We start from the raw sequence: 22150 nt of genomic DNA, 5'->3' as shown, positions 1-22150 counted from the left end.
TCCGCGATCGGCTGGCGGCAATGAAAGTGCGCGCGCATAATAGCGCAGGTGTACAAAAGCGCTGCGCACCGCACCGCAGCAGGCGAGCCTGCGGTCCGCCAGAGTCTCTGGATTTTATGCAAGATCATCGCCGGTTGCGTTACTCTTCCTTTTTAATCGGCCATTGATGAAAAGTCCTCGTCACCAAGCGTATTAGTTTAAACACAAAGTTTTCATTTCAAATTTTACTTCATACGACCATCGATCGGTGAACCTGCACGTGGCAGAGCGCCGTCACAGTCCTAGCACTTTCGTCGACGCTGTAAACGTATTTAGCGCTGCAAAGTTTGGCATAAACAGTACTTCCGTGCCCCGGCCATTACCCGGTGTGCCTTTTCATTCACCATACACTGTCTAGTTCAACGGAGAACATGGCTCAAGCATAAATAAAAGCAGGTCTTTTATTTCAGCTTCATCAACGACTACAAAATGTTCGAGCACTGGTTTTTCATTTGACGAATTGAAGTTCTTCGGAATGAGAAAGTTGCTATTCACTTTGGTCCGAGTAACTCAATAAAGACGTCGTAGGAATAAGCTCACGCTGCCATATAACGAGGGTGCACGTGTTCCACAATGAAGGCCTGAAGTGGTGCTTCTGTGATTGCCGCATGGTCTTACCTGCCATTATTTGCACGGTTACATAAGGAAGCCTCTTGCTTAACTTGGCTGGAGGGAGGGATGTGGAAGGGGGCATGTAGGACCCAGCGTGTGTAGAATAGATGCGTGTATTATTATTCAAGCTACAACACGCATTATCAGTCGCTGTTATATTGTTATTGTGGTTGGCGTCATTCGCTTGCAACTTCATTTTTGTGACGACGTGCCGGTGACTTGAAGCTGACAACCACCCTGGTTGAGACCAATGAGCATCTTTATGTTCCTTACTTAACAAAAGAAAAAAAAACAGCTTCGTATATAACATTTATTCAGGGGAAACGAGACCTGCTCATAGGTGTGCACTACACAGACATCGTAGCGTTCCTTGAGTCAAATAACTTGTTAAAAGGATGCATGCGCATGTGAAATTCTCCTAGCAATTAACTGAGGTAATGTATTGCCACAGACATATAGAACGAAGTAATTGTTATAATTGGAAGTTGTAGCCCTGCAAAAGCCATAGTGTTTCTTTATTTTTACGTGTGAAGAGTATCTGATGCCAACGCCCACATGACGCAAAAAGAAATAGAAAAAAATTTCAAAGCCAACTGTGAGGGCATGAATCCTTTCATTCATTCACACGTGGCATCACAATGTCAACAAAATTATTCTGCAGTATGACAGAGTGAGGAGAAACTAAAGGTCTGAGTAAAAGCTGAATTATTACACCAAATTTAGCAGCACAATTCCTGCCAGCTGCCAACATGTGTACTAGATGGCCTACTTTTAACCATCGAAAGAGGCCCCCCACAAAGTCAAAACTAATCCTAGCAGCAGAGGCTTCAAAAAAGTCCAACAGGGGCTTTGCAATGCTGTGGAACACAGGCTGCACACCCCTGTCCTTGCCCTCAAGCTGCATTCAGCTGTGCACCATTTGGTTGATGCTCCTTCTGCATGTGCCTCCGCAGCTGATTGCTCCACACGAATGCACTCGAGCACAGGGTGCAAGCAAACCGTTTCTCACCGGTGTGCATGGCCATGTGAGACTTCAGATGTCCTAGCTGCTTGAACCCACACGAGCACACTTTACACTGGTACGGCTTCTCTCCTGTGTGAGTCCTCTCGTGTCTCTTAATACATTCGTTTGTAGAGGCGACGTACGGACAGAAGCGGCACGTTGGAGAAGTAACTTGCGCCGTAGACGGCTTGCGTGTTCTTGATTGGGTTGCGTCACTCCAACTGTCTCCGCCATTTGCTTGCAAAAGATGTAGTGCCAGCACGCTGTTCATATGCTGCCCCCTTGTTTCTGTAATGAACATCCAAAAGAAACTCTGTTCACATACCGTACTTCAGAGTTGAATGTTTTAGAAATGATCTCCTGGCTGCACCAATGTCTAAGATAAATTATGAGTATATAATGAGCCAATAGTCTCAAACATTTAAAATTACTAGCAGCCAATCAACAGGAACCAATAAAGTATTTCACAACTGAGTTAGAAATGTTGAACATGCAGCCAACAGCAGGGCCAAATTTCTGATGCATGCAACTCATCTAGAGAAATCTGAAGGAACTGTGGGTGTTGCTTCAGTACGGATTGCAAGATACACACAGTTATTTTCCACATAAAACTTCCAATCATAAACCGATCTTTCAAAACTAAGGCACCAATTATGTTCACCAAGTTGTTAGAAAGGGCTGATAATTCTAGGTTAAATATTTTCAAATTCTGTATTAACCCATCAGAAAGCAGTCAATCTAGCTATGCACAATAAAAACAATTGAAATTTGTGTCATTAAAGAAACGACAACAAGAAAACTACACACATAAGCAAGTCTTGATTAGAGAAACAAATCGGGCAAAAAGGCTACTGAAGTACTTCCGAAGCGTAGTGCACTCAGGAACCCAAAGCACCGACACCTGCATATCAGCTCAGTGTCTCACCTAACAGAAGAGCACATATCAAACCACAAGCAATATTTACAATTAAAAAGCTCTGAAAGGCTGAATCAAATGCTTGAAAACTCTTTGCAGAGAAAGACAACAATGGTACTGAATTTACTTTTTGTAATTTACAGGAACGTACAAAAATTCAATTTTCGAATATTAAAATATCCACCATTTTAATTGTTTTCGTAGCCAAAGATATTGAAGTATCATACAGTGTTTAACTGTGTGCTGGTTCTTTGCAAAAACCGCACAATTAAAATTTAGAGTACAAACTACATGGTAAAGAACCGGGACAATAGAAAAACAAGGGAATTTTTCTGTCATCTTATCTTCCTGTTGTCCACTTCACACCACCTTTCCCAAGAATATTTTACTAATGTACATGTGCATTATCTGCTCAAAAGAAATATACTCTTGCTGTTTTTCTTTTGCGGCACCTGTTTAGTGCCCAATCTAGATCTAGATCAACTATCCTACCGTTCTTTCCAGATTAATGCCCTGTGCCTGTCTCGCTGGGGTTTGTAGTTGCCTTTCGTTTTTTTGAGATAGTATCTGCCTTGCATCAGACATGAACTGTCACTAAATGTAATTTAAACTAAGTCAAGCACACAAGCCCTGACTAGCACTTGGAGGCAACATGTAAATTGCCATTAGGTAGCCATATCTAGGCATTACCTTCTACCTCCTGCTGTAGGGGTAGGCTTTGCATGCACAGCCATGTTTTATATCCTTTCACTCACTGGCTGTCACCACTAAAACTTCACCACGTTAAAGTAGGGAGCATCGCGGGCAATAATGGCCCCAAAAGGCACAGTGACTGGCAAATGCAGGACTGCCTCCTACACCTCGATACCTAAATGAGGCCGACGTGCCCAAAAGGCATATCATATAACACTTGCACCTTGCATTTTTCTGGTAGAAAAGGGTGATACACTAGCTGTGCAGAGGGGGGGGTGAAAGCAAAGTTTAGTGACTAATAAGAGGGGTGCATATATGAAGTGAGTATGTCGTAATGCACTCTGGGAATAAGCGGGGAAAAAACGACACGCAAAAAAGAACTCGTCCTTTTTCTCGAGCTTGTTCCCAGAATGTTTCACCAACTCGCCCAACTTTCAATTGTGCAATGAAATTGTATACAGGCAAGTAGTATAAGGGTTAAGATACAGGTTCACTCGTGTTACATATTGGTTACATCTGAAGTGGACCACACATATGGGAGAAACAAGTCACAAGCAGAAGACATGGCTGATAGACAAAGTGGGAAGGTCAGGGTGTGCAATCAAGCGCACACTTTTTTGTAGCATTTAAGACCCTAACAAACACAAACTGTACAGTGGTTGGCACGTTACTCAAGTAGCCAGTTCGCCTTCTCTATGTTCAGTTTCAAATGCTGAAACTGCGCATGGGCTGTGAAGAAGGCCGAGTGCTGGACGAGACTTGGACAGCCTGGAAATCTTTCACACCCACTGAAATATCGACATTGCATTTTTTTTTGCAGGCATGAGAAAAATGGCTGCCATTGCCAGAATAAACCTGCATCCTCAAGCTCAGCAGCCACTGCAGGAAATGGCACATCGTTGAGTGATCGCAGCTCTTGATGACAGATAATGTAGTGCACTAAAACCCAATTAGCAGGTACTGCTAAAAGAAAGCCCTGGGGTCTATGGCTCGTGTATCAAATGCAAAGCAGTCCAATGGAGTCCTCCTAATGCCTTGAGAATCCATTTATATTCAAGTTCATTTACTGTTGCATGTGTTGTGTGAGAATAAACGGAATTTGAGTCCTTGTTGAAGTGTCCATGGCTGCAGCTGGTGACTTTTTGCAGCTACACAATGTATTCAAAGAAAATCATTACTCACTTTGTATTCACTTTGACGACAAAAATAACAATTTGCGCTTGCTTACACATTTGCAAGATTACCGCACATGCAACACTAAAGCTCTAAACCAATGCAGAATTATTTATCCTATATCAATCAAAATGTCAGATTACAGAAAAGCCTCCTGCCCATTTAACCATCGCCCTATCCCCACACCATAAAAAATTTCAAACAAAAAGCACTCTAATCGAACACTGCGAGCTGGCTGTTGCAGGTTGTAACTTCGCTGCACGCAGGAACCTGTAAAAAAAAGCATAAAATAAGGCACCAATACAAGATGAGCAACACACACAGCAAACTTCTGAAAAATAACCTTTGCATATGCTTCCTAGTGTTCGGACAAAACCTTATTGACCTGAGAAAACTGCAGGACATCTTTTCATCAAAGCTTATCGCTAAAGCAACACAACCTATGGCATCTTTGGAGCACCACTCGGATAAGCCAAGCCACTTTCAACGTGTTTTTGACCATATAAGGAAGCCAAATTTTGTTTTTGTGTTGGCTCATGATGCATGTTTCATGCTGCAGCCAAGTAGCTCAACATGATCAGGGAACGACAGTGCAGTGGGCACACTGACAAAAAAGGAAGAGAACTGGACACACTCGAGCGCTGGGACCAACAGCATACTGAGAGATACACACACATATATATATTCAGGGTAGACAGACTATACTGCTTGTTCACGAGTGGTGCATGCATAGGAAGTTTAATTCCTTCTTAGACAGTGCTATGGACCGTGAGCTGACACATGCCAGTCCCAACTTTTTAATCATTTCTGCCTCAACAATGTCTCGTGCGATACGGTCAGAGCATCTTTTAATCACAACTGTTTTATCGAAGGCACACATCTGCACTTGAAGCAATGCTGTGCTAGGAACCCATCGTGCACGTTTCTTTCGAGTCTGTTTTTAACTTTGCTGACATGCTCCCTTGACCTATCATTTAAATATCTTCCGGTCTGCCAAACGTAAAATTTTTGGCAGTGAAGTGAAATTCCAGGCAACCCCTTTTACGCATTCACCATAGGGCATCCTGTGCTTTGTGCTGCAGCTTTTCCCCCAAATGACCCTGAGTCACTCAATGTGCACAGTTACACTGTAAATGCTTGTTTGGAGCAGAAAAGGCGACTGTCACGTCTGAACGTTGGGCCAGTTTTTTCAAGTTGTGGGATAGTTGGTGCATGTAGGGGATTACCGCAACCTTCTGCCTGCTCGTCACGGACTGTGCGGAATGCTGAGCCTTCGCACGCAGTCTTCCAAATACTCCCTCTGCAACAAAGGCGAGCACAGAAGCAGGGTAGATAGCGCTCTGCAGGCGTTCCACCTGGCCATAAAAGCCGGTGGCGGTAAGGGGCAGACATGATTTCCAGAGGGCATTCTAGAAGCACTTAGTGATTATACCTCTTTTTACAATCTTCAAATGATTGGCGTCGCAAGGCAGAAGGTGTTTTCTGGTGCGCAGTTCAGAGGACCAGCAGACACCATCACGAACTGCGTGCCAGAAAACCCCTTCTACCGTACAATTGAAAGCAGGGGTGCACGGTAAACTTGGCCTTAGTGAAAATGAAAACGACCTAAACGCAAATGCAACGACTGCAAAACAAAAACACTTCTGCCAAAATCAAACGGCAATGACCAAAATGAAAATGCAAAACCATTAATCCACCAAAACAAAAACCTTTCATTCCCCTGAACTTTCCCCAAATACAAATGTATGGTATGCGCTATTGTAGACCATTGTAGTGCGATTATCGGGAAGAATTACGTTCTTCAACGGCTGCCTGCTCCTCCCTGAAGAGAACCACACGTGGCCTACCAATGCAGTGCTAGAAGGTAAACTGCCTGACGAGATCAAGCCACCACACCTGCAATGTGGCGATGAGAGCGACGATGCCGACTGGCTCCCATCATGGTATAACATAGCACGGCACTGGCATGTGTGCACCCACTAGAGCACTGCACAGGCCCGGGCTGGCCCGAAAAGCTGGGTCCGGCCACCCGAAGTCGCTTATCGGCGGGCCTGGGCCGGGCTTAAATTCATTAGCCCGGCCGTTAATAGTTCCAATGTGAAGTGTAGAAAAGAGCATTAAAAGTAATTTTCCGAGTTTATTTTTACGCGCTTCTCCATGTTCGTTGTACGCATTGTTTTAAAAACGTGTTTTGCTAGGTCTGATACCCACTACACTGTAATTTGAATTACATTTTATGTACTGCATCAAGATTTCATATTTTGGGGTATAGCATGCCTAAGGTACAATTACAAGGAATGCCCTATCAGGGAAGGGATAAATTCAGAAAACCTGCCGCACCTATGTCTATGTACACGTGCCTTTTAGATGCCGCAACCATTAACATACGGCTGCCGTGGCAGGAATAAAACTCACGTGCTCGAGAAACACCACCACTAAGCAACCACTGCAGGTAAAATATTTCAATGCACGCACATACCCGTGGATTCAAACGTGGAGCGAAAGATTCCAGCGATAACAAGTTGTGGCCGAAACAACCATGTGATGTTGCCAAGAATGTGGTCATTAAAGATGATGGTGTCTCTCATGTAAGAATACGATCTGTTATTACGCCGATGTGACATGAACTGCAGACGAAGTAATACCTGCGCTACCCGAGCGTTTCGAAGGCCTTTGAACGAAATGTCAGTTGACTCAAATGCCACTTTTGAGCTGCTACACGATGTTTCTCAAAGGCATTTCGTTGAAATGGCGCTTGAGTCAAACGAGTACGACTACCGACCTTTGGCAATCTAAGGCCTTTGAAATGCGAACGCTTGTACTCCTAACACGCAGTTTGTGCTCCCGTATTTACGAATAGAACTAGGTTTTTAAAGGGCTCGCTGTTAATGACTTTTGCGTTGTTTTTGTTTACTATCACTTAGTCTACAATCACAAAGTAGTTTAGTACTCCCACCACTTCCGGTGTAAAAAAAAAATAGAAAAACTGCCTACGTTGTGCATGTTTTGCTCGTCTATGTAGGTTATAATCAGTTATCACTAATACTGTTGTTTGTCCATTCTAACTATAAAATTAAATATTTTTGTGATTTTACGAGAACGAAACTGAGCAGCAGTGGCGACACCAACATATGGCGGGTGAAGGCGGAAACTTTCAACTGCCTTCGAGAATTGTCGTGTAGATTGGCGGAACTCCTTCCAGTTCGAATGGCATTTCAAATTTCAAAGGCCACTTGACTCAAATGTCCTTTCAAGAACTTGTGTATCACAGGTACAAGCTAAAGTACCCGCATTTCTTCACCCAAATTTTTTGCATTTCAGTTCATGACGTGCTAGTACAAACCAGATGCTCTGTCTGATTGCCCGCTACAATGACACTCAACCAAATAAATTTTCATCAGCTTCGAAGCCCGGGCCTGGTCACGCACACGCAGGCCCTCCCTAGGCTTAAAAATAAATGCACTGGCCCAGGCCGGATCCGTCATCTCACGGTGTTACGGGCTGAGGTCGGGCTTTACAAAGCGGGCTTGGGCCGGCCCTAAAATCAGGCCCGTGCAGTGCTCTAGCGCACACTGTGAACAGCACGCAAGAGCTGTGCGCGAGAAGCGGAATTCCTGGAAGGGTGTCAATCTATAATTCCATCTGTAAGCTCCAATATAGGCAGTCAACACTTCATCCCTGGGCAAAGCCCCGAGTAGATATGTTCCAAACACTTTACGGGTATCATCATCATCATTAGAGCACACGGATAAAGCTGGCTTTGCCGCACAGAGTTAAAGCGCGCGCCATTCCGATGCCCAAGTTAGCCAATACAAGCTTTGCTTGAATACGCAGGGCCAAAGGGAGTTTGCAGTAAAGAAAAGTCAGTCTCTACGAAAATGTCGCACACTGGTCCAACCACACTGGATGCATTATCTTGTCCATGCCGTGTGTAACGTTACCTTGTTTGTCTCTGAGCGCAAACAGCCGGCGAATTTTTTAAAATATTGTGGCAGCGTCGACCAGCAGGTTGGTTAGCACCTCGTCACGGTAGAAAGCGCCGAAACAAGCGAGTACTTTGCATGCGCAAAACAATCCCACCAGTGCATTCGTCGTCTGCTAGCTGTTCGCGCAAGCACGACACAACCCCTCCCCCTAATAATGAGCCACCTATCTTCCTTGCTGGGCAGTGACAGCAATTTTACATGCACTTCATTAACGGCAAGGTGGCTGACGACCAGTGCAAAGGGGTTGTATTGTGATTGTGGGAGCAGCCTAGCAGACGATGGTTGCACTGGTGGGCTACAGCGTTTTCGATAAACTGCCCCAGTGCGCACCATCTGTTTTCAATAAACTAGGGTGCACCGTCACGGGGCAATTTTTGGTTGCCCCGTCGCGCAACAAGAGTTGACGGCGTGCAATCCCAAGATGCATCGGGAACTATGCCGAGGAAGCAGCTTCCTCTACCGTCTGCTGCAGCCGCTGCAGCAACGGCGCAGCCACACAGTCGTGTGAAGGTAGAAACGGTTGCATAGTGTTGCGGACAAGGATGAATTCCTCGCGTATTCATCAGACAGCGGTACGACAGGCTCAGAACTGGCACTAACAACGGCCAGAAATTGGTGATGAGCTGACACACATGTTGTGTCGTAGGAATTTTGCTAACTGTAAAAGTAAAGCCAGTAGAAGTAAATATTGGAGCTTTGCATTCATTTTGTTCAAATGAGGTATCACGCACAGTCACTGAAGCTCTGACTATGAATGGCCTCAATATTTTGCTGTAGCTGAGGGAGGGGCTACGACTGCAGGCAATGGCCACGGTAACCACCGATGGACCGCACTGGCACAAGGCTGTTTTGGGGGCGGCGGGCCCCACCCTTCTGTCCACTTCTGGTGGCTTCCGGGTCCTGGTCTGGTCGTGGCCAGCCCTTTGTCCACAGTGCTCTGGGGAGTGTGGCTGGCCATGGGCCACATTTCACAGCCACGAGCAGCGGGTATTGTTCCACACGCACAAGCAGCATGCACCGCGTTGCCTGGCCCAGCCATAACAAGAGAAGGGGAAAGAGGTCGACGTGTTCGAAGCAGCCCCGGACCCCCATTTCTCTTATTCCGGCCCTGGAAGGCATTCGCGTTGTTATGGCTCTCAAAGAGGAGAAGCAGCTTGTAGCTGGCTGTTTAGTAGGAGTACGTCATCTTTGATGAGCGAGGGATACAGGTTTTACGGTGGCTGTCAATAAATATCAGTTTGTAGCAGTTTGCGTCATACTGAACCCTGAACTGCTTGATTGGAACTTGTCAATGCTTTTACAAGTTACTCTCCTAGCCCAAGAGACGCACTAGTGTAGAGCTGCTCAGTTTGTACTCAATCAACGCTCCATGAAGGTGCACACCGTCGTGGAGCACTGTGCACCGCACCAGTTTTGGGGGCAACCCTGGTGCACGTTTGTCGAGGATGCTATTAGTTGTGCGCTCGCGAACTACCCTCGCTTGTTTCGTCTACTTGTGATAAGCTGCTGAACCAGTCACCGGTAGGCGCTCCCGCGATATTAAAAATTTGCCGGCTGTACATTCTATGTTAGTCGATAGCTAGCTTCTTAGATGATTTTAAGCTTCCTTCTTCCTTCAGCGTTCCCTCGATCACTCCCATAATGTCCCCACAAATGTACGAAATAGCATTTTCTTATAACACACAAAATCAGAGCCACAGCCTACACCGCTCTTAGCGATTCTGCTGCAGCGCACACATCGCGTTAGAACGAACTCAAGCAACTCCCAACACTCCACTTTCGGCACTCACGTCACTGCGCAAACCGGTGAAAACCAACCACCACTGCCGGCCAACTTGTAGATTTTCAGCTAGCGACATTTCGCCATCGCCGGCGAAGGACTGCAGTAGAGGTGAAGAAGCTTGATTGAAGCGAAGTGCACAGCCCAAACAAATCTTGGCTTGGCTTTGAGTACGTTGGCAGAATACTGTAGCTACTATACACCGGCGCGCAGCGCAGCGAATACGACACATGGTGGTACGGCGTACTCCACGGAGACCTTTGCCCCACGGCACTACGACGGGTTACCATAGAGAAATAAAAAAATTAGAAGAGAGGACACACGGGCTTATCGCGGCCGAGTGATCTGACTTGTGCGCCTACCGCCAGTTGGCGCAAGTAGTAAAAAAACTATATATTTAAAATTAAGCTAACACACAATAATATACTTTTAAAATTTTGTTACACATTAGACTACACACTTTTATTTATGTAACAAGTTGAATGGCTGTGAATCTAAATTTTTGTGGCTTCGGCGTGCACGGTATAAAGTCAAGCCGCAGGAAGCCGTCGCCCTTTGTCTTGATTTGTCTCTTTTGACAGCGTTTTTCGCGGTTTGCACGTGCGGTTTTAAACTCCGTGTCAACTTCTCTTGGACAAAGAATCCCTGGCGCTTTCTTCACGGCATCGGTTTTCCATCCTGAACGAAAGGTGAGGCATTTCCTGAAAGTTCTGACGCGGGATATCGTATTTACGTTCCTTTGTACTTGAAAGCGGCGAGTATTGCGCAGGAAATAATGCATGGCGGGTCATGTGACTTCAGGACAGTAGTTTAGGCAATGCTTTGGGAATGTGACTGTTAGTTTAAAAGTAAAATATTTTAGGGAGGTTGTGGTGTTTGCGCAAGTGCTGAAGTGTCAGCGGTACGCCCTCGTCGTCGCACGTGGCGTGCGCATGCAGCGTACGACGGCGGTGAGTAACGTAACGTGCAAAAGGTGTCGGCCGGCCGGCGGTCTGTACGGTGAAGCAAGTGTCGTGCGCTGTGGCTGCACTTAATATACGTGAGCCGCACACTGCGTTCGATTATGCTACTACCTAGGCACGGCTAGTTATTTGCTGCTGTTATCTAATATGCCGTGGCGCTCTGCAGGGCCGTTCATGCGAACGTTTTCCTCTGGTTATTTCTAGGCTAGTTTGTTTATAAAGAACGTATTGCGCATACAGCACCCATTCTCTGAACACCTTATGCATGTCATTTCAATGTTTTGCAGCCCATGGCCTCTGCTGGTCATCGGCGCGGCCCTTATTGCTGTGTGCCGTGGTGCCCACACAGTGGCAAGGCATACCCGCGCCAAGTGCCCGGTCCAGGGGTGCATTTCTTTCGCATCCCACGGGACAACAGGTACGTTTGGGCTTTGTATTACCTTCAGTTCTAGCTGTTTGTCCTGATTGGGTAAAGACCGTCATTCAGGCTGTACCGGCTGCATTCTCGTTTTGTTATGCCAAAAAATCCCTAGGTCGCATAAAAAAATGCTCCTAACCGCTCTTGCGCAGATAACTAGGCATGCATATTTTCAGTGTTGCTAAAAGCGGAATGACACGACAGCTGGGGAGAATAAGACAAGGTTTTATGTTGCACATAAGTGACATGTGGATGCAGTGCTTGGGTACTTGTTCTAGTGAACTTACTTTTTTCAAGTGCTAAAACCAATGTGCCAAATTGCTGTTTAGACTGGTAGCAGGGAATTTGTCATTGCAAACAACTTGTTTACTGTTCCCTTAATACCCATGCAGGTTAACAGCGTGGGTGGCCTACACCGGGCGGGATGACCTTAAGGCAAAGCCAGCCAGCCAACTGCATTCGTCTTACAGATTATGCTGTAAGCATTTTACAGCACAGGACTTTATGGATCCTGCCCGCACGCGGCTGACCAAGATGGCTGTGCCGACTGTTCTCCGAATGGCGCAAGGTAATGCAGTGGAAGATCTTGATTTTCTGGTTTAAGGTGTGGGCCAATACTGATGTGGGGTCTGTCATACGCTGGCACATACACAGGAAGCCTCCAGGGAGCACCTTCCTCCTCCAGCTCTCCCGCAAGCGGGCAAGATCCTTGCCTGCTGGACACTCCCACCTCCAATTTTGGGACTGGACGTCCTTTTGTGTATGGTAAGTACTGCCTTTGAAGAAAAGGTGCCACATTGACAGTAAAGCAGTACTCGTAACATACTTTTGCTGTTGTGGTCTACTTTAGTGACATAAAGTAATTCTATTTTCAGGAAAAACAAGATAGGAAATGTTTTTGTAGAGAGCATAGAATGCGATTCCCCTAATGTAGAAGTACAGGACATCACGTAGGGGGGACTGCAACACATTTCATAGTTTCTTTTGCGGGATTACAGTTCGCATTGAAATGCTTAGCATTGTCTGTTAATTTGAGACAGCCGTTTGTGTTTTCAAGCAAACGTAAGTAGTACTAATATGCATTGCTAATGTGTTCCATCACTTTCACCTTTTAACAGGAATGTGTGTAAAACAAGTGCAGTCATGACTCGGGAGATAGTTCGTTTTTCTTGAACTTGCTAACACCGCGTGGTTTACATGGTCATTGACAGAAGCCGAGGTGAATCTTGTAGGTGTTCCAATATGGTCTCCCTTGCTCAAACTCTGCTGTTTCTACCTGAGATTGCACGGCATCAGTTTTCTGTGTGACTCTGGGCAGAAAACCAGCCGAGTGTTAACGTTGACTCGTTTACCTACGAGTGGTGGCCGTTTCGACTATTTTGACGCGCCTGCTTGTTCATGATGTGCAGGTGGTCTGCCAAGCACGAGCTGTGCTGATGTGGACTCGCCTCTTCTGAGCTCCGACGGAGGAGACTTCTCTGGTGAGTGCCCGATTTGCATTGTATTGTAACCTCTGTGTTCAAGAATACTGCAAGTGATTTCACTAGGGCACGGCTATGTGGCGTTGGGCAGAAAACCAGCCGAGCGTTAACGTTGACTCATTTGCCTACGAATGGTGGCCGTTTCGACTATTTTGACGCGCCTGCTTGTTCATGATGTGCAGGTGGTCTGGCAAGCACGAGCTGTGCTGACGTGGACTCGCCTCTTGTGAGCTCCGACGGAGGAGACTTCTCTGGTGAGTGCCCGATTTGCATTGTATTGTAACCTCTGTGTTCAAGAATACTGCAAGTGATTTCACTAGGGCACGGCTATGTGGCGTTGGGCAGAAAACCAGCCGAGCGTTAACGTTGACTCATTTGCCTACGAATGGTGGCCGTTTCGACTATTTTGACGCGCCTGCTTGTTCATGATGTGCAGGTGGTCTGGCAAGCACGAGCTGTGCTGACGTGGACTCGCCTCTTCTGAGCTCCGACGGTGGAGACTTCTCTGGTGAGTGCCCGATTTGCATTGTATTGTAACCTCTGTGTTCAAGAATACTGCAAGTGATTTCACTAGGGCACGGCTATGTGGCGTTGGGCAGAAAACCAGCCGAGTGTTAACGTTGACTCATTTGCCTACGAATGGTGGCCGTTTCGACTATTTTGACGCGCCTGCTTGTTCATGATGTGCAGGTGGTCTGGCAAGCACGAGCTGTGCTGACGTGGACTCGCCTCTTGTGAGCTCCGACGGAGGAGACTTCTCTGGTGAGTGCCCGATTTGCATTGTATTGTAACCTCTGTGTTCAAGAATACTGCAAGTGATTTCACTAGGGCACGGCTATGTGGCGTTGGGCAGAAAACCAGCCGAGCGTTAACGTTGACTCATTTGCCTACGAGTGGTGGCCGTTTCGACTATTTTGACGCGCCTGCTTGTTCATGATGTGCAGGTGGTCTGGCAAGCACGAGCTGTGCTGACGTGGACTCGCCTTTTGTGAGCTCCGACGGCGGAGACTTCTCTGGTGAGTGCCCGATTCGCTCACTCGCCGTGTAGTTGAGAATACTGCAACAGATTTCACTGTGCCCCTATGACTGAGTCGGAAGCTTAACTCGGTATACGCCACATGCTTATTGCAATTTCAAGGCATCAAATGTGTCAGTTTACGTGTCGTGATGTTGAAGGTTATTTCCGAATGCAACTTTTTATACCAGTGGAATACTAGCAGAAAGTTGTTGAAAGAAGATTGCACCATGTAATTTTATCTTTACAAATTTATGACTTTGCGTCTACTTCATCTATTTCAGTTCAGTGCGGTGTTCCGGCCCAGAGATGTCAGCAGCCAAAGAAGTTGAGAGCGACGATTGCGAGACTGCAGGCCCAGGTGTCCAAATACCGGAAGACCATCGCACGGCTCCGGAAGGAAAAGACGAAGCTGCCACCGTGCATTTCACAGGCCCTGGGTGCTATCCGCCCACATGTCTCGGAAGAAGTATTCAACCTTCTGTCAGCGCATATCCGTTTGAGACCGAGAGGAAAGGGGAGGCGATACCCAGTATGGCTGAAAAAATTTGCTCTCCACTTAAACTTCCGTGGTCCGAGAGCATACCGTTCATTAGCACCACTTTTCAGTTTGCCTACGCAACGGTCACTGAGGCGGTGGTTGGCAAATGTTGAGATGACACCAGGTGTGATACCTGGGGTAATTCAGTCGATTGCGACAAGCACGCAGGATTGGAATGAGCGCGATCGCGTGTGTACCCTTATCTTCGACGAGATAGCCTTGAAAAAAAACTTGGCTTACGATTCCGCTCGCGATGTTGTGTACGGGTTCACAGATGACGGAACTGAACGGTCATCAACGATTGCCGACCGAGCCATGGTTGTTTTGCTTGCTGGTATTTCGAGAAAATGGGTTCAGCCAGTGGCATTTACAATAGGACACACATCTACGCCTGCTTGTGTCGTAAACCATTTGCTGGTTGCACTTGTAAATCTTCTTCGTGACATCAACATGTCTGTCAAGGCCGTGGTTTGTGATCAGGCCTCTACCAATGTGAGTCTTGCTACCCAGTTAGGCGTGACGGTAGAACAGCCTTTTTTTGAGGTTAATGGCGAACGGGTATACTTCATCTTTGATGTGCCTCACCTCATTAAAACAACGCGTAACAATGTGCAAGCTCACAAGTTGCACATTGGAGGCAGTGTAGTTGACTGGGAATACATTGAAAAGCTCTATAAATCGACTCATGAGATGCGCTTAAGGTTGGCTCCAAAACTCACAGAGCGGCACATCCAAAAAAAACCATTCTCGAACATGAAGGTGAGCAGAGCGACTCAAGTCCTTAGCGCCTCAGTTTGCGTAGCACTTATGGCGCTCGTCTATGCAAATGAGCTTTCTGCAGATGCGATGGCAACAGCATCTTTCTGTGATAGGATGGATAAGCTTTTTGACGCTCTCAACAGCTCCAGCCCTAAAAAAACTCCGCAGAAGTGTCGCTATGCACTTCGAAAAGGTGATGCCGAACTAGTCAAGTTTCTCGAGGATCAGATTCCATGGATCCGGTCATGGAAGTTCGATGCCAAGCGGCAGCCGCAAACCATTGTTGGGTGGCAGATAACCATTCGGGCCATTCTAGAGCTTTGGGACGATCTCTCTAAGAATCACAACTTCTTGTACCTACTAACTCGTCGGCTGCAGCAGGATCCACTTGAGAACATGTTTGGACACCTAAGGCAAAAGCATGGCTGCAACACAAACCCTAATGTCGCTCAGTTCATATCGGGGCTGAAACACATCTGCATTCGCAAACTGTTTAAGCTGTCTGAAGATAAAGGTAACGTAGAGGATGACAGGTCCGAACTTCTTCATGAAGTATCACCGTTCTCATTGAGCAGTGCTTCCCTGGCTGACAGCGTGGTAAGGGGAGAGCCTGATGACTTCCCGTCTTTCGATGACATTTCAGTGCTCGCACAAGACATCCACTCCCACACTATTGATGATTCGGCTGCCTATTATGTTGCAGGATATTTGGTAAAGCTGTTTTTGTCTAGGTCCGTGAAAGGCTGCAGCTGTTCAGAGCTGCTCAAAGGTGCAGGGGAAGACCTAAGTGGCCCCCATCAGTATTTCACCATGCTGAAAGCATATCATGTTCCCAGCAAGCTTTTTGGCAATTTAACTGTGCCATCAGAAGGGCTTTTTGCTTTTGTTCAAGACCTTGAGATGCACTTCCTTGCAATGGTTGAAGTTACTGCGCATCTTCCACACGTATGTGAAGTCTTGTTCCGTCAGTTGTTTAAGATTAGTTCTTTCACTTTCTGTTCTACTCCGTGTCACCAGAGGTTCGTCCAGATGTTTTGCCGGGTCCGCCTATGCTGGCATGTACGTTTTGTCAACCGAAACTTGGAGAAAGTCCGGTTTCAGTCTGCGTCAGGCATTCAGATGGATAAGTTTAAAGGTTAATAGTGTACATCGGCAGTTACTTGTGTTCCTGTCGGAAGAACATTTGTTTTCTCCGAGAAAGAAAAAAAGTTAATACGCATCCTACCCTACGTTGTCTTGCTCCCTGATGCGTGGTTTGTCAGGTGCAGAAAGCTGTCGTCTTATTGTTGTGCACTGCTTGTGCTGCATGGTTGGCCGGCATGAGATGGTCATTGGCGTGTAACGGGAAATGGTGGTGGGTTTTCAAGACATTTTATTGTACTAGGCAGTGAAGTGTGGTTTACAACATCCAGGTAGCAGTTGCAGTTTTCTTTTAATAGGTATGGGGTCCGGTCTGAAGTCTTGCCCTAAAAAAACTCGGCAGGAGTGTCGCTATGCACTTCGTAAAGGTGATGCCGAACTAGTCAAGTTTCTCGAGGATCAGATTCCATGGATCCGGTCATGGAAGTTTGATGCCAAGCGGCAGCCGCAAACCGTTGTTGGGTGGCAGATAACCATTCGGCCCATTCTGGAGCTTTGGGACGATCTCTCTAAGAATTACTTCTTGTGCCTACTAACTCGTCGGCTGCAGCAGGATCCACTTGAGAACATGTTTGGACACCTAAGGCAAAAGCATGGCTGCAACACAAACCCTAATGTCGCTCAGTTCATATCGGGACTGAAACACATCTGCATTCGCAAACTGTTTAAGCTGTCTGAAGATAAAGGTAACGTAGAAGATGACAGGTCCGAACTTCTTCATGAAGTATCACCGTTCTCATTGAGCAGTGCTTCCCTGGCTGACAGCGTGGTAAGGGGAGAGCCTGATGACTTCCCGTCTTTCGATGACATTTCAGTGCTCGCACAAGACATCCACTCCCACACTATTGATGATTCGGCTGCCTATTGTGTTGCAGGATATTTGGTAAAGCTGTTTTTGTCTAGGGCCGTAAAAGACTGCAGCTGTTCAGAGTGGCCCCCATCAGTATTTCACCATGGTGAAAGCATATCATGTTCCCAGCAAGCTTTTTGGCAATTATGCCATCAGAAGGGCTTTTTGCTTTTGTTCAAGACCTTGAGATACACTTCCTTGCAATGGTTGAAGCTACTGCACATCTTCCACACGTATGTGAAGTCTTGTTCCGTCAGTTGTTTAAGATTCTTTCACTTTCTGTTCTACTCAGTGTCGCCAGAGGTTCGTGCAGATGTTTTGCCGGGTCCGCGTATGCTGGCATGTGCGTTTAGTCAACCGAAACTTAGAGAAAGTCCGGTTTCAGTCTGCGTCAGGCATTCAGATGGATAAGTTTAAAGGTTAATAGTTTACATCGTCAGTTACTTGTGTTCCTGTAGGAAGAACATTTGTTTTCTCTGAGAAAGAAAAAAAGTTAATACGCATCCTACCCTACGTTGTCTTGCTCCCTGATGCGTGGTTTGTCAGGTGCAGAAAGCTGTCGTCTTATTGTTGTGCACTGCTTGTGCTGCATGGTTGGCCGGCATGAGATGGTCGTTGGCGTGTAGACTTGCCGGGAAATGGTGGTGGGTTTTCAAGACATTTTATTGTACTAGGCAGGGAAGTGTGGTTTACAACATCCAGGTAGCAGTTGCAGTTTTCTTTTAATAGGTGTAGGGTCTGGTCTGAAGTCTTGCCCTAAAAAACTCCGCAGAAGTGTCGCTATGCACTTCGAAAAGGTGATGCCGAACTAGTCAAGTTTCTCGAGGATCAGATTCCATGGATCCGGTCATGGAAGTTCGATGGTTTATAACATCCAGGTAGCAGTTGCAGTTTTCTTTAATAGGTATGGGGTCCGGTCTGAAGTCTTGCCCTAAAAAAACTCCGCAGAAGTGTCGCTTTGCACTTCGTAAAGGTGATGCCGAACGAGTCAAGTTTCTCGAGGATCAGATTCCATGGATCCGGTCATGGAAGTTCAATGGTTTATAACATCCAGGTAGCAGTTGCAGTTTTCTTTAATAAGTATGGGGTCCGGTCTGAAGTCTTGCCCTAAAAAAACTCCGCAGAAGTGTCGCTATGCACTTCGTAAAGGTGATGCGGATCTAGTCAAGTTTCTCGAGGCTCAGATTCCATGGATCCGGTCATGGAAGGTCGATGGTTTACAACATCCAGGTAGCAGTTGCAGTTTTCTTTTAATAGGTATGGGGTCCGGTCTGAAGTCTTGCCCGAATGATGTGCCACTGTATTCGTGTCGTGTAGTGGTAATTACATCCGTACATTTCCATAAAGTGGTCCCCTCCATATTCTAGTCTGTAATGGCATCTCTACAATTATGTGATATATATAATTATGGTGTGGTTTGCGCACTTTCAATGAGAATAACCAAGGTGAAGTGATCGATTTAAAAAGCACTTGTCTACGCTTCGACCTATGTGCCTTCGCACAGATTTTCACAGCTTGTGGTATTGAGTGGCGCCACAGCACTATTGTCAGCGAACCATACTTGTGATGGCTGGTGATTGCTGGAGGGATCAGCCAGTGGCATTTACCATTGATAGCACAATGCCTGACGCTGCTGTTAAGCATTTCCTGGTTATACTCGTACTTCTTCGTGATATCAACATTGATATCAACATGTATGTCAAGGCAATGGCTTGGATCAGGCCTTCACCAATGAGTCTCTCGGACCATTTAGGCGTGACGACTCAAGAGCCTCTTTTTTTAGGCTAGTGGTGAAAGGATATACACATTGAGGAGGTTCACAAATCAACTTATACTTATGTCTTTCGACGAAGTCGTCCTGCAGTTCTGCGAATATCTAACAACTACAACTTCTACGCTGTGGTGTGTGCCGTAACCTTGGCCTGCAGGGTTGAGAGCGTGAGGTGTTTCCATTTGACAACTTCTCTGTACTCGTCATCTCTTGTAGTCCTGGCCCTTTCATTTGGCCACGTACATATATATTTACAGAAGCCAAGGTTTCTGTAAAACCTTGGCTTGTGCAGCTGCAATCGTTCTTGTCTTATTAATGATGCATTCGGGAGTGTTTAGAGCATACTCCATTCTCTGATTTTCAGCAACATTGTTTCCGATGGTGCGGGTATATTTAACAAGGTGTCCAAGCTCCACTGGTAGGGGTGGCCCATGGCCACTGGTGTGTTGGACGTCTCTTTGTATCTGCAGTAGTTCTTCCTCTGTCTCTTACACATTTGAGTAGCTCCACTGCAGATGGGATTTGCATGGTAACCTTGGTGCGCAAGAATACTGCAATTGATTTCACTGTTGACGTATGAAACTATGTAATGAGTTCACCATTGCCTTGTTCACTAGGAGCATAAATTGCTCATTTGTTTCTTATATGTGTGTTCACATTGTCTGCTGAAGATGTGTGCGTGGCACCTGGAGCCTTTCGGTTCACCTAGTACATAAAATATCCTTGCCTGGCCCATTGCCTTTACTGTGAAGTCCAGGAACCAATAGGAACTTGTTTTTTTTCCCTCTTAACGTTTTTGCGTGTACATGTCCACACAAATGCGATTTCTGCTCAATTACTGCTACTGATTAGAAGTTGCTGATAGGCAATAAGCCTCATTGGAGTTCATCAAATAAGCAAGGCCATCAAGCGTTTTTGGTAAACGGGGCACACGTTTTTCTCTTCTTTTACATCCAGGCTGGAGAAATTGCCACAGTAAAAGGGAATTACCTGCAGAGATTGTGGTTGTAAACAGTTGCAAGTATCCCAGTGTCTATATTTTGTTATGGTTGCTATTTTTGTATCGCTGCAACAGCGCACACAGTTCGAGGTTGTCGTGGATACAAGTACAACTGTGGATGGCTAATTCGGGTTCTCTGCGTTTTCGGTTACCATGGAGGATAAATCCTCTGTGTGGTTGTTTTACTTGTGCTTTTTTTTCATTCCTGGAAACGCATTTTTCTCACTACTGTGAATTGTCTCTGTTGTGGTGTGTTACCCACTGTTTATTATTATGTGTATTGCAAAGAATGATGACAATTTGAACTTGTTGTTCCGTTTAGTGCCATACAATAAATATTTCTTCTATTATGACGTGTCTCTTATGTAGCTTGACAAGATGTGAACACACGACAGAATTCTTAAACAACTGTGAATGGTAACGTAAATTGCAATTTCACATTTCAAAAAACAGTTTTTTTTTTTTTTCAAAAGCATGCGGGCACTAAGCCTGAGAATGATGTATTCAAATAAACACTAATTATTGCATGAAAGCGTCCGAATACCGTACCGATGCCCGTCGCCGTGAGCAGCGCTTTCCAGTCCTTCAAACTACCCGCCAAAATCGGTGTCCGCGAAACCGAAACCGAAAGTGAACGAAAGTATGGTTGGTAGTTTGGCTCTCCGTCCGCTCGGGGCGCTACACTACAGTACAGTCATTCGGCCGCAGGGCTCTATGGGAGTGTCCACTCTTACCAGTATTTCTTTCTCTATGGGGTTACTCTGACTCTTGGAATGACTTCTTTCCATTCTTCCTTGTGTAGCAAGACAAGTAACACATGAACCCGGCAGCTGCTATCACCGTTTCGCTGCCTCAGGCGTTATCAGCGGAAGGGAAGACTACATTTTGAAGACGAGACAGAGGCAGCTTTCAACAATCGAGTCTCCGCGTTGCGCTAATCACTCTGCCACTGTAGGCGTGCTTTACCGTTGCCTCCTTCGAAAGTATGCAGTTTAAAGCACTACGGTGATGCCAAACACATTTTGCACTTCGCACACCACTAACACAGTGCTCTAGAATGTTTCTAGAGCACTTGTAGAGCACTTGAACCACTACTATCGCTTCCCGCTTGCTGCTGCAGCATGCACAGAACAGGTTCAGATTGCATGGGCCAACGAATTTTTTGTTTTGTTTTGTCTTTCGTGACTTGTTTTGGTCATTGTTGACAGATGATTAATAAAACGTGGCGAAAGCTGGACATTCCGTTCACTTTGTTTCAAGTTTCACCTTTTTATAGCTAAAAACAAAAAATTCAAGTAAAAAACTGCAATAATAAATTTTTTGTTTACATATGTACAATGATTTGTATTGTTACAGTATGCTATTTTATGGTTTTAATGAACGATTCTTCAGAATATGTTGCCAAATGAGCCAGCAGCCGTGTCAAGAACAGCACAAACATGGCGGCGTCCACAGGTTGTTGATTTCAGAGATGTTTATTTCGGATGCCGCAATAGTTCACGAATTGCACTCGTATGTGGCGTTGAATATGTGTGTGCAGTGCGCCTTTTCTACCGCGTTTCACGATAATGCTACCAGTAGCCCGTTCGGACGCGGCTGCCGGACAGACCAAAAAGGGTATGGTGTATTGATATGAAAGTGTCAGAATATCCAACGGGTGACCCCGCTTTGTGTGGTGTAATTAATGTTGTCGTGGGACGTTTACGCCATCTAGGAATACGGACGTGCCAGAAAATCTTTGTAGGATATCTTAATACCGCTTGTTTTACACGCAGGACCGGGGTGGAAGCGTACGCAAAATTAAAACAGATCAAGAGCGGGCTATGCGGGGCGATGTTTTCGCTCGCAGCGCACTATCGGTCATGTTTGATTAGCGCAGGACATGCGAAATAAAAGAAAAAGCGAGGAATAGCTTGTGCGTCACTTTTAAGCGCCAAGTATGCAAAGACAAAGTTGCTTAAAACGGGTGTTACGTTTCCCTTCTGATGCCATTCCACGATCGGAATTTTGC

The 22150-nt window shown here is 46.0% G+C and overlaps 1 long non-coding RNA gene and 2 pseudogenes across 1 annotated transcript; 2 read left to right on the top strand and 1 right to left on the bottom strand.

Moving 5' to 3' along the window:
- Positions 1-452: 452 nt before the first annotated feature.
- Positions 453-10483, bottom strand: LOC144158982 (uncharacterized). Its single transcript, XR_013320220.1, has 3 exons — positions 10213-10483; positions 5663-5736; positions 453-4706 (listed from the first exon to the last, which is right to left on the bottom strand). It is a non-coding gene; the product is annotated as an uncharacterized LOC144158982 (long non-coding RNA).
- A 191-nt stretch (positions 10484-10674) lies between these two features.
- Positions 10675-15198, top strand: LOC144158980 (uncharacterized; annotated as a pseudogene).
- A 1336-nt stretch (positions 15199-16534) lies between these two features.
- LOC144158981 (uncharacterized) lies at positions 16535-20523 on the top strand (annotated as a pseudogene).
- The last annotated feature ends 1627 nt before the right edge of the window (positions 20524-22150 follow it).

This window comes from Haemaphysalis longicornis, unplaced genomic scaffold (genome assembly GCF_048455015.1).
Source record: "Haemaphysalis longicornis isolate Haplotype H1 unplaced genomic scaffold, Haemaphysalis longicornis Haplotype H1 scaffold_10, whole genome shotgun sequence".
Classification (NCBI taxonomy): Eukaryota; Metazoa; Arthropoda; class Arachnida; order Ixodida; family Ixodidae; genus Haemaphysalis; species Haemaphysalis longicornis.
The sequence above is the reverse complement of the archived record's forward strand: the minus strand, read 5'-3'. Positions and strand labels throughout refer to the sequence as shown.